This window comes from Pelecanus crispus, chromosome 9 (assembly GCF_030463565.1).
Source record: "Pelecanus crispus isolate bPelCri1 chromosome 9, bPelCri1.pri, whole genome shotgun sequence".
Taxonomy (NCBI): domain Eukaryota; kingdom Metazoa; phylum Chordata; class Aves; order Pelecaniformes; family Pelecanidae; genus Pelecanus; species Pelecanus crispus.
In genome coordinates, this window is record NC_134651.1 from 6,221,495 (window position 1) to 6,229,942 (window position 8,448).

The 8,448-nt window shown below is 40.5% G+C and overlaps 1 protein-coding gene across 1 annotated transcript in view; it reads right to left on the bottom strand.

Moving 5' to 3' along the window:
• Positions 1 to 8,448, bottom strand: part of EIF5A2 (eukaryotic translation initiation factor 5A2) — a 472,944-nt gene that overhangs the window by 205,506 nt on the left and 258,990 nt on the right. The window lies entirely within an intron of this gene.

Below are 8,448 nucleotides of genomic sequence, written 5' to 3' on the forward strand. Positions count from 1 at the left end.
CGTAGACTCAGTAATTTGAGTTAATTCCATTGCTATTCTGGAACTAAGCCTTTCTAAGAGCCTGGGAAGGGTATACAGGGTATAGACGAGATACATAGATAAACCCTGGACAAGAAAATACTGTGTGTAACAGCAATTTTAATTATTCCGAGGCATTCTTATCAACAGGGTTTGAATTTGCTTTGCGTGATTGCACAGCTGAGCTGAGCTGAGGTTAGGAGGAAGCATCAGCAGACTCCACCGTGAAGACCAGTCACTGGGACAGTTAAGTTCCTGCAGGCAGCGGGCTCAAAGCCAGCCGGTTCCTGCCAGCCTCTGCCGCAGCACCCTTCCCCTCAGCTCACCCGGGCAAGCCACGGAAAGCCCTTCACTCAGCAGCATGCTCAGTGCTCTTCGTTTTGGAAGAGGCCATCGATTTTAGCCTGAAAGCTCTCTTTTCTCTGCAAAAATATGGTTTCCCCTCACTTCTGCTACTGATGATTCATTACCTCACAACCAAGAACAACAAAATTGAATTTTTAGCTAGGGATAAATCCCCAGCATTTTGTTGTGATTTCTGTGTGAATTACCTTTGTTCCCTCTTTCGGGGTTTGGTCACACACTGGTCTTCCACTTAGGCTTTGGAAGTCAGCATAGTACAGTGCCGTCTTCCACTCTCCTCCTTGCAAGAACACTTCTTTACTCCAAAGGAGACACAAATATTTTCGATAAAATTCATTTCTGTAAATTGAGGGTTGACAGACTGCAGATCTGCTGTATATTCCTACTTTAGATTCTCTCCCCTTAGTTTAGTTTGTGTGGCCTCAAGCACTTAAAAACCAAAAGGTACACTGCTGTTTAGATGGTGAGTGTCTAAACACACGAGGAGAGGGAGTATTCTCATATTTTAGACTGTAGGGAGCTGTTCCTTTACTTTAGCCTGAGATAAATTATTTTATATCTTTGGTATATTTGTGCACTAGATAATATGTGCTTAGATGTTTGCAACAGCAACTTACGATGTTCATCTTACTACACTGTCCAATCTTTGCAGCCTTGAGAAAAAGGGCAAATATCTATCATGCTCCTTTTCTGAACTAGCAAAGTCTTCCTGTAAAAGGAGTAGAGCCTGATTCTGCTTTCACTGAAAACTGCCACTGACACCATTACGGCAGTTTTGGGCTCTGTGCATGTATCTCCAAATACTCCAAATAACTGGAGTGTACAATTTTAGGGTTAATCGATAAAATCCAGTAAGGGCCAATGCAAAATCATGGTATGCTATGCAGCAAAATACTCCAAAGTTGCAGACAGACCCTGAGGTAACCCCCTCCTAAACCAAGTGCTGACTTTACATCTGTGATTTGGTGAAATAATGGGAGTCTTTCCCAAGAGTTTGGATTATGCCTTATACATCATCTGTGGATATTTTTCATATAAGGAACTATTTACTGAATACTCAATAGTGTTCCAAAAAAGCAAAATTAAAACCTGAAGCTGGAAAATTTAAATATAACTCCATAAGACTGTTTAAAAGATGTATAATAGCAATATTAATCTTGGACTAGCAATTAGTTGGCTGTTCACTTTGCCTCAATTAATTTCAAAAAGCGTTAACCTCTGTTCTCTTCATTAACTTCTCTACATTTCTTCATGGCTTTAAAACTTAGTAAGGCAGCTTGGAGAGTTTCATGTTGAATTTGGTAATGTAAATGTTTACTTTTTCTGATTTTGGATGAAACATAATTGTCAACATAAAAAATCATATTCCGTTTGAAATGCTTTTACCTGATATTTTAACATGTAACATCTCGGATTAATTACACCAGAAAAAATGTTTTACTTTTACAGTAGTTTTTGTGATTTTTTTTAATGTAGATTGTTCATATATCATGAGGGAAAATGAAAATATTTTTATATAGCAAAAGTGCTCATTAAAATAAAAAAAAAAAATCAGGGACACCAAGTCTGTTTAGCATCTGAAACAATTTCTCACTTTTTTTTTTGGTACAATTGACGACCACGTTGACAATGTCACTTATGTAATTAAACACAGTTAATGAATTGGCTTTCAAATGGCATCCTACCTCCCCATTGTATGAAATGTTTGACTTAATCCACATGAGACCTTCCCCACCCTAGAAGAGGAACCATCTCTGAGACGTTTCCAGGTCAATGAGGCCACGAGATGTCGCTGCAAAGCTGCGAGAGGTCACCTACCACCCCTCCAAAGGGAAATGCGGCACGCTTGAAGTCCAGGCGGCCTGTTAAGAGCAAGGATATGAAGACACCGAACTTGTTTTTCTAAAGTAACAGCAGAGGAGCTTGACGTGAAATCCCATATGCCAGGGGACAAAGATTGAAATCTGGTTCTGAAGAGTGTGACTATTTTTGTAAATGGCTCAGACACGAACAACGCCAAAAGCAGAGAAAGCTGGGATGCAAACTTTGCAGTCTGGTGCTACTTTTGCAATTAAAAAAATCCCATACGATCCTTTGCACATACTGGGCTCTTCTTCCCAAAATGACAAAAAGAATGACATCATGGCTTCCTGTGCTGGGGAGGAGACGTGCTTGCACAACCAAAATGCAACAAGGCCTGGACTGCATACAGCCGTAGAGTGAAATAGGAAGGAATGGGATTTACCTAAACGAAGATAATCGATTCTATTTCTAATGAAGGAAATACCACTGGTAATGAATGCTTCCTCTCCCACAAACGCTTCAGAGAGAATGAAAAAAAAAAAGGTAAAAAATTTTAAAAGACAGAGAATCAGTAGACAGACCCATATTTTCAGATTTTGATGTGTTTTCAGGAATTATGTTTATATGTAAACATTGAGGCCTTACTGATTCTCAGCAGCTACATGTTCTTTTTTGACTTGTAATGCTTATTCCAGCTGCAAAGGGGTGTAGCTAGCAATCACAAGTACGTAAGAAAGCTGGCAGAACTGTGCTACTTAATGACTTTCTGGTACCTACGCCACCACTGCATTCATTTTTTCTGCTATGCCACTAAAATCACAATGGGATGCAGATGATGTATTTTAATACGTGTGGCATCATTAGAAACGTTTCACTTAACATCTATTTCTGTATTAGTCTATAACGGCAATGCAGTTAATGAAGAAGAGAATGTTTTTTATGAGATGATGTAGAATCATCTGATTTTGTCTGTATCTACACCAAATGTGTAGGCTCCTAGGGACAGGGACTTCCATTTCTTTTTTTTTTATAGGGCTAAGGTTAAAGACAAGATTAATAAAAAGGTATAGCAAACATGTAACAAAATGGTTCTGTACCATAAATAACAGATTTAGGAAAGTCCTGAAAAGGAAGAAATGGCTTCTCCTTCCTACCACCGCCTGTGTTTCTGACCTCATGATTGCTGCATATGATGACAATGTGGAACACATATTCATATGGACCTAAACAGATAATTCTCTGCTCAATTCCCCAGGTGAAAAATGTCTAAAAAAATGCTCAAATCCCACCTGGTCCAAGTCAGGCAGTCATTCTAATCAAGCACATGAAAACAAGAACAGGCAGTTAGGTCCATAAGGCAATGGTATTTCAAACTGACTCATATCTGCATACAAACTTTACAAAACTTAGTATTCTAAGACTTTATACAATCGTGAATCCTCCACAAAATAGTTTTCAGAATGTTAATTTATCCTTTGAGTGTGAAACAGAAAAAATAATCACCTCCAGGTTTTAAAATCACCTCTATTTTTTTAAACTAAGTAGATACTTCTTATATTTTAGACTTTCCAAATACCCTAACATAATGTTGATTGATTTTGTAGTGTTTTGAGTCACATTCAACATAAAACATTTTACAGAAAAGCACCCAAAACTAGATACAGCTTTTGTTTTGGTACCTTGCTCTGATAATGGCATAATAAATGTCCTGTCTAAGCCCTTTATTGTTTACTGGAAAATAACAAGTCAGCTCTGTGAGGCTGGGTGTTCATCAGGGTCCTGCTACCCGTGAAGCTCCGTTTTGACTAAGCCCTTCATGTTATAATAACTAGCTATAGCTATACTGCTATTGCAATTTCATTATAATAAGAATACATGTCATGGTAAGGGAAAAACTCACCTCTCCTTTTTTTTGTTTGGGTTTTTTTTGGGGGGGGGGGTTCTGCCTTTGCATTTGCATATCTCTTTTCTTTCTTTGGGAAGTCTCTGCTCCTACTATCACCCTTATTGAGGCCACAAGAATTATTCTGTTGACTTGGCTTTTATGCAGTCCTTTCCTTTGTCCCATTGCCAAGTTTACCTAAGTCTGTATTCCTCCAGACAGACATTAGTTCTGCTACTATCCGCATGTTCTTCCTGAACCAACAATTTCCCTGTTGGTGAGGATGCAAAGCCTTTTACCTGGACTGTAGAAAAGAGGAACCTATTGTCTGTGTTGTACAGAGAATGATAGAGTATTTTTTCCTATAGTACACTGAAGACATGAATAGATGTTTTGCTTTATCAAAATTTAAAAGCACATATATGTGGCATCTGTGTGTGTGAATTACCAAAATAAAAATCAATCAACCATTACAGCAAACAGAAAAAGCACTGCTGACCAAGGGGAAAAAAGAAAGCATCAAGCCAATCTGGTTTTCATCTTTGCTGATTACCTTTCAGTTACAGAGTCCAAACAGCTGTGCTAGAGAGGAATGCTGCTCAGTCCAGGATTCATGGGCCTCCAGCAGTCTCTGTAAACAGTCTGCATTGAAAGATGGTCTGTAAAGCAATCACTGGCTTCTGGTTGAATCTGTTAATTGGAGAGATGTAAACTCAAGAATCACATTTTTATATAACAAATACTTTTAACTCAAACACTTGTAGTCATAACAACAAATTTATGATTGTATAAAATAATAACAATTCATTTTTCCTAATGCTATATCCTTAAATATTACCATTCTTCTTCTCCTCTCCTGCCACTGCCAAAAAATAGATACAAGCAAGTGCTTTTTTTTTTTTTTTTTTTTCCCCAAAACCTCAGCTGGTTCTTCAAAAAAAATGAATTGATGTCTTTTCCATTTAACATATTTATGTGTCCAGGTACATCCTCACTGACTCCAGCACGGTCTGCTGGACTGGCAGAATTGACAGTGGTCTTTAGGAAGAGCTATATGCCACTCTGCATCAGGACAGCCATATCTTTAAGAAAGTTCACCAGTTACTGCTAAAATAAAAATATGTTATTGGAATGAGCAAAGCTGGTATTTGAAATAGATTAAATTAATTACAGAATCAGGGGAAACTCATTCTTAGTTCAACTACGGTTTTTGTAAGTTATGTGTATCAAATAATTCTGAGTTGTATAGAAATGAAAAGTAACTTGCAAGAGTGGAAGTATTTAAGAAGCTTCTTAGTGGAAGACAATTCTGGAGATTTGTCTAATGAATCTTTGTTGTTCTGCTAAATTAAAAGCTAAGTGGCTAACTAAATATTTATAAGCTTCTGAGATGGAAGTGACTCGATATGTCTACACTGGAGCGTGGTTCTGAGTAATGACTCATGTATTTGTGGGTGGATTTTAGCTAAACCTGCCTTGAAAGTATGTGTTGCTCTATAGTACAAGGCCCATATTTTGAACCCATATTCAGTGCTGAAGCTGACTGGATGAAATGGGAGGTCGCTCCAGAGCCTGCACGCTACCATCTGTGGATGATCTAGGAAATGGCTCCTAACATATTGCTGGGGAATTTGCCTGTCCTCCTTGGATCCCTCTATGGAAGCTCTTTCCTTCCTTCCTACCTTCCCTCCTGCCTGCCTTCCTGCCCATCAACATAGCATTTGAGGTAATTGCGATTTGTGTTCTCCCCTCTCTTCCCCCAAAGTCAGGAGGATTAACCATGGGTCCAGCGGATAATGTTCTTACAAGTGAATGGTTTGTTCAGACTTCCAGTGTCACTTCAATTTCTGTATTGCAGATGGCAGTGTGACTCTAGAGATAATTCGTGACATGCTTGCCAGTAATTCAATTGCCAGCGTGTAGCCTGGCACTTCTGGCACATATTAACCATGCCATAGTGGTAACACCAACTCATCTTATGGATCCAGGATGACTGACACTGAGCCCAAAACAATGAGATTACCAATAGCACAATGCTGATAAATTGCCAGGAATAAGTGAATATAAGGATATAAGAAAACATGTACCAGAAAGAGTAGAACACCACCTAACTCAGTGTCTTGCCTCAGAGCCCAAGAGAGGATACCTAAAGCAGGGTAGAAGAACAAAGCAAACATCTCAGAATGCTCCCTTTATCACCAGGCACCTATCATGCAGACAACCAGAGGTGATTTTTATATTTAATAGCTCATGATGCATTTTTGTTTCATGAATGTATCCAGCTGATTTTTTAACTAAGTTTCCAGTGTCCATACTGCTGCATCAGATCACACTGTTGGGGTAAAGAGGAGGAGTAGGAGGGAAAAGACGGTAACGAAATGCCATCGGTTTGGCTTCGGTTGAGAAAGGAAACCACTCCACTTGCATGCAATATCCTTCACAACAGTAATTTAAGTGGTCATGATTCTGAAAGCCTACTCTAATGAAAAGGCAGTTGGCACTTAAAGGACTGTGACTTTACTGCATGGTTCCGAAATGCTTCTTTTTGCAGCCTGCCCTGCAGTTGACAGAGACACTAACCTTAAACACAAGCAGTTTGAACGTCCACTTCCACTCCCTGGCTTTCTTGAGATCCAGCCACCTCCTTCTCTCCTGTTCTCCCGCTGTACTGATGACTGCAAGTAAGCTCGTCCCATGTAAGACCCACTCTTGATAGGCTCTGTGCTCCATGGTGGTAGGAAGTTTACCACCCAGTGCCTCACTGGAGGACACATTCCCTGGCCCACTTTCCATCCCTCAGTCCTTTCCACAGATCTGCTTGCAGTGATGAGTTTGCTCCCTGTGCCGCACATCAATCTGCTGCTGCATGCCCAGCCGTCCCAGAAAGAGCTCCTGCAAGTTAGTGTTTCTCAAACTTCAGATGAATTAAAAGTTCTGTGGAAAAAAAAGAAAATAGAGATTAACCAGAAATCCAAGGTGCTTTTCTGGCAGCAAATAGCTTGATGTACTGCAGATAATATAGCATGCAAAAAAAAAAAAAAAAAGGCAAAATGAACAGCTAAACATTAAAGGTGGTTTTATGAATCAGCAGTAGATTTCAAGATGCAGAAGGTATATGGGAAGTAAGGTCTTAAAAGATCCTGAAAGTAGAGGTATAGAGGGATGATGACCTGGAATGAGACCCATCACGTGGCGATTGCGCTCTTCACAATAAGGACAGCAAGCAGACAGGAGCGCGGTTCCAAACAGCCTCTCCCATCAAGCAGGGAGGATTTTCCCAGCTGAAGTTCAGCTTGTGCCTGTGCAGCGATATCAGAGAGGCTCTGAGCTACGCCGTGCTAAAACCCTTACTGCAGGCATTGTACATTATTAGTAAGCTGTAAGTTACAGATGACTAAAACTTCTGCTAGAAATCCTCCATTTCAGATGTGCTTTTATGTTACTGTAAGCTAAGCACATGAAATAACTGTTAAAATGATTGCCTACTTCAAAATGTGTTTTTTGAATAAATGCAGTTTGCCTACTTTTACCAAGGCTTTGTTTTGTTGTAACCATATAAACTTCAATTCCCTATACCTACAATTTTATGTTTTGAATTATACTGTTACAGTTCATTCACTCTGCCGTCAGTCAGCTTAATTTGTAACTTGTATAGATTTTCTGCCCAGCAACAGCAAGAGGAAAATTCAAAAGGAAAAGATGTTGTACCAGAAAAAACACAAAAACTGGCATGGTGACCGAGGGGCAAATACGCTGCTGGAAACAATTTTAGGTTTTTAATTACCTAGTTTTCAATCTAAGAGGTTCCAAAATCATAGGAACAAGGAAGGTGCAACAAGATTTGAAAGGACTGGACAAGACGATACAGCACTGCACGTACTTTTCCATCCCAAAGTGCCAGGGTGTGGTTTGGAAACATGGAGCCAGGATAAATCATTATACGCTTCGCTAACTTGAGCGACCTCACAGCAAAAGCATGTGGGACAACCTCTGACAAAAGGCCGGTTTACTCTATGCAGGTTGCTTACTGCATCTAATTCTGTCGGTAGATGAGGTCTGAGCAAGCAGAGCGTGTTTACATAGGTAACGACTAACAAAGGCCTGCCCTTTCGAGTGCCTGTAAGGCCTAACGTCCTGTTTAGGAGTATCAGAACTAAACGTACAGATTTTTACTGCCAAAGAGCTGGAGCACCTTTATTCCAGCGGGATGGGCTAGCTCTTCAGAGAGCCAGCGCCACTTCCGAGGCCGCCGGGCGCCCCGGCCTTGGCCAGCCCGCGGACCGTGCAGCCAAGGCACGGCCGGAGCGCTGGCCCCCGCCGCGGGCAGGCTCCGAGCCGCAGCCCCGGCCGGCTGCGGGGGAGCGGGCGGCGAGAGGCCTCAA